We start from the raw sequence: 4715 nt of genomic DNA, 5'->3' as shown, positions 1-4715 counted from the left end.
CATTGATGACCCACTACTCATCTCTTTGTCATTGTTTGCAGTGTCCATGACTGGCGTACTCTCCTTGTTGGTTTTCAGCTCATCAATCTTGTCTTTGTTGGTGAGCAGACAAGACATGCCTTGATCTTCTAGACTTTTCAGTTGATCACTTCTCATATAGTCGACGATGAATTCAACGAGTTCAAGTTCGTTGGTACCAGTCACTGCTGGAACTTCAGTGTCTCTTTCATCTTCCAGTGTTATAGCGAGTCTATACAGCTGTTCTTCACTAAGCAGATGAAGTTGCTTTTGGATGTCCCACGACAGTGCACGAAGAGGAGTTGAAGACGCCATCTCCCGTTGGAACCCGAAGACTTGCACTCACAAGGCCGGTGACCTTCACTGCATTCCTTGTAACTCCACTCACAGGTTCACGCTGGTCTTACACTTCATCACTCTCACAGGTGGTACCACGATCCCAGACGAGCCCCCAAAATATTACTGGCCTCAAACATGGGAGGATGAGTTAGTAACTGTAGAAAATGATGAGAAACAACCACTGATCTATATATATAACTGAATGAAGCCTAGGTGAAGCCACCGGAAGTGCTCTGGCGGCCATCTTACTATTCCCTACCGACAGAGGGCATCGACCGTCAAAAGACGAAACTCTCAATATGACCCGATGTGCGGCGTTTAACTGCAAAACCATGCTCACTGAAGGATGTGGCAAAAGTGCCCACATGTTGTAATTTATACAGACTATGTACCTATTAAGCACAAATTAGTCGTTATCCCCATGTAGAGTGGGCATAACAATCATAATCTTTAATAACAGTAAAAATACAACAACGTTTATAAATTACGCCTTTTTAAAGCAAAAGTATCCAATAGCGACGTGCAGATTGTTACAGGATGCAATGTTTCTCTGCCTTCATAGTTTTAACCTGTTGATGCTCATTGACCCCACCCATGTGTTTGACCTTTGCTTAAATGAGTTCACATTTACTATATAGTGTGTTGTTCAAAATTGTTCATAATGTTGACAAATTATACATTTGTATAATTTGTCAACATGAACTCTTTTTTGACAAGACTATATAGTAAATGTGAACTCATTTAAGCAAAGTGACATCAGTTCTGGGGGGGCGGGGCATGCACATCAGTAGGATTTAAAGTTATAATCACTGAGATCAGTGATTGTTAATAAAAAGCTTTGCGTGTTGATATTGTAAACAGACAGTACCTCTTCAGAATAAATCCAGAAGAACCAAATATAAAAATGTAGTATAGTATATACACACACACACAAGTTCATATGCAGTATGTAGTATATACATGAATTTACCTTTACTTAATGGAATTATCCCAAGCATTTGCATTCATTTCTGGAATATGTACATACCAGCTTGTGAGCATTTAATTATTTCAACAATTCCCTGATCTATTATATCATAATCAGAAAGAGGTTTATTGACATATGCACACTCAAGGAAATCATACATATACATACATACATATATATATATATATATATATATATATATATATATATATATATATATATATATATATATATATATATATATATATTTGTTCAATAACAGAAGCTTCCAAGTACACACAAAAACGGACTATTAAACTGAACAATACAATAAAAATTTGAAGATATGTGGGGACAAATCTGCTAATGGATTTAATAACAATCCCACAGCAAGGCAATTTAAGTCAGCTTTCAAAAGAATAGTAGCAAGACATGCCATCAGAGCTAGTGGCAACTGTTCTCCACCAGATAGCACAGTGGTACTGGAGGCAACACCTTCTGATATGCTGGCATTTCAGGCATAGTGACTTTCAGCCTGAAACAGAAGACACAGTGAAAAACATCACTGTAAGTCTTCCCAGCTTGTCCATGTTCAAAGAGGCTGTGGTGGGATACATAGTTGTTTTAACTACAAAGCCTGCTATGAAGAAGATTCAGTGCACTACCTGTTTATCAGCACTCAGTGTCGAGAGCTCTTCCCAAGATGAACACACTGATCGACATGAAGTCCCGAGGTGGACTTATCAGACCGTCAGACTGTGTCCTAAAAGTCTGCAAGACAGCTGAGAAATTTATTCAACAGCTCACACTCACAAGGCCCTTCTCTGTCCCCACAAAGGTTCTGGAACTCCATGGTGGTTCTGCATTCAAGGAACTTGAGGCACACATGTTCAACCTAGAACCATACAACAATCACATCTTCATACTCAAAGTGCATTGCAGAAAGCTGCACTAACATCAGGCTCTACTTCATTGCCAAGGAAACGTGCTGCATCACACTCCAAACGGCTTAGGAAAACTCTGGGCAAGCTTGTACTGCAAAAAAAAAAAAAGAATCAGTAAGATATAAAGATCAGGGGCTGGTTGCACCAGCTGTACATAAGTTACAACTTAGCCTAGTTGTGGTGTAAATGGGCACTAAGTCACAACTTACACACTACTAAATATTTAAGAGTTGCACTATTAAATTTAGGTAGAACGTAACCCTACATATAAATTAAATATTTACGGAAGACTCCGACCAGGTGTAACTGATGGAATAAAAAAAGCAGACTGATATTTTATGATATCAATGAGCTCATGTTTTGCGTGACAGGCTTCAGTCCTATCGACAGACAGTATGACGTTGACATTTACGAGAGAGAGAAAAAAACAAACATACTTTTAAGTGGCTCTTCAGCATGAAACCGATCTAATGGTGCAGTTTTCAGGGTGCGTCGCCCGGTGTCAAGTTTCAACATTCAAAATATATATAGGATATTAAAATGAATAAATGTCTGTTTTTCCAGCCTGTTGTATTAGTATTTATTTATCACCCCTTATTTATTTTAGATTCAGTTCCTATTTATTGTTATTTACACAGGGCAAATATACTATTTATCAGGTCTACTTATATCATGTATCGTACTTTAATGGGGATATAATTTATTACAGCTGACAGTTACGTGAGCAAACAAGGTTTGAACATCAATCATAACAACATCAAACTGAAATTCACAGCTTTTTAACACTTCTGTGTACAAATTTGAAGGCTGCTTATTGGATCAATTAAGGTAAACGTCATATTATGCGACAACACATTACTTTACTGAGAGCTTACGACCTACTAGTTAAGTCTTGCCATAAGAACAGGTGGTACAACCAAATTAAGCACTGACTTAGTTACAAACTAACTAGTAGTTACTAAGCCCTTAGTGTGAACTTTACATCCAAACTAACGTAAGATCTTACACACAGCTATTTACTCAAACTCATGTCCTTCCAAACCTGTATGACTTTTTCTGTGGAACACAAAAGATGATATTTTAAAGAATGTTTTTGTCCATATAATGAAAGTCGATGGTGACCAAAACAAGCTATTTTCCTCACCATTTACTTTCCTTATATGGAATGCAAAATACCTTTTTTTGGGTTCTGCAAAAGAAAGTCACATGGATTTGGAAGGACATGAGGTTGAGTAAATGATGACAGAATTTCGATTTTTTTTTCCGATTAACATTAAAAGTTATAACTATCTGAAACAGAGTAATTGTATAAGACTATTGTTTTACTGCATGCTGCAAAAGTATCTTCATTGCAAATAAAAACAGATAGTATAATCTTTTTTACTCAGTTATTGTTGTCTTACCTGTTAAAACAGCTCTTCAGTGAAGCCAGGCTGACAACTGTCTCCTCATACAGCTTTTCCTCCTGTTGCAAACCAATTCCGGTTTTATCTAACATTCAGTTGGATGATTAATGAAATCCAAACTGCAAACTTACCTTGTTTAACTTCTACAATATCCATGTGCTCCTCGTCAATTCCAATTGACCACCTTTATGCCCGTGAGCTGGGCCGTATTCAGGCCTGCACTGCAAAAATTACAAATCACACACGGAGAATTAATGCAAGCCCACATTATATTCATCAGTTGTATCACCGGTGTTGATCTGCAAATTGATATTCAACTTGACCAAAAAAGCTAACTTGGTAAGCTATACTGTTATTCATTGTGGTTATTTTCCTAAGCTAACGTTAGCTACATAGCTAATATTAATTTGCCTAAGAAAATAACCACAATGAATGTTCAATGTAATTAAAAGTTATGAAGCATAATTATGTATTCAGAATAAACACTTTAAAGCCTGCCAAACATATGTTTGAAAATGTCTACTGATACCTTACCTCAGTTTCTTAAACTTGTTTCTACTGAGGTAACGTGCGCCGCTGAAGGTAATGCTGCTGCAATAAAGAGTAACATAACACGCTCACATTAGAATAAGCAGGGGGGAAAAATGAGAGTCCAAATAAATAACTAATTACATGTATAGGAAGATTGCATTGTGATGCTGTATATGCAGACTTCAATTTTTTTTTTTTTTTAAAGTTACTGGATGGGTAAATATTACTCACCAAAACAGATGATTTCCCATTGAGACCCATAGGAATACAGAATGTTAGGGAATACAAAGATGGCAGCCCATTAGCTTCACTGTTGTGAGGTCATGAGAAATCCAGTTAAATGTATAGATCAGTGGAAACAACACAGTTTAACATCTGTAGCGTTCTGGTGCTTTCTTTAATTGCTTCGACCTTTTTTCTCTTTTGCAGGTAACAGGTAAGTATAACACATTAACAACATTTCCTTTTACAGGTCAACGTTAACAACAGTTTCTATACGGGTTTAACTGAAGACATTGCTGGTGCTTTGCT

General features: G+C 37.0%; 1 long non-coding RNA gene across 1 annotated transcript; it reads right to left on the bottom strand.

Moving 5' to 3' along the window:
- Positions 1-1662: 1662 nt before the first annotated feature.
- Positions 1663-4325, bottom strand: LOC127427954 (uncharacterized). Its single transcript, XR_007895007.1, has 5 exons — positions 4188-4325; positions 3785-3874; positions 3651-3712; positions 1969-2338; positions 1663-1838 (listed from the first exon to the last, which is right to left on the bottom strand). It is a non-coding gene; the product is annotated as an uncharacterized LOC127427954 (long non-coding RNA).
- Positions 4326-4715: the final 390 nt, after the last annotated feature.

This window comes from Myxocyprinus asiaticus, chromosome 37 (genome assembly GCF_019703515.2).
Source record: "Myxocyprinus asiaticus isolate MX2 ecotype Aquarium Trade chromosome 37, UBuf_Myxa_2, whole genome shotgun sequence".
Lineage (NCBI taxonomy): Eukaryota > Metazoa > Chordata > Actinopteri > Cypriniformes > Catostomidae > Myxocyprinus > Myxocyprinus asiaticus.
Note: the sequence above shows the minus strand (reverse complement) of the source record. Positions and strands in the feature narration are given on the sequence as shown.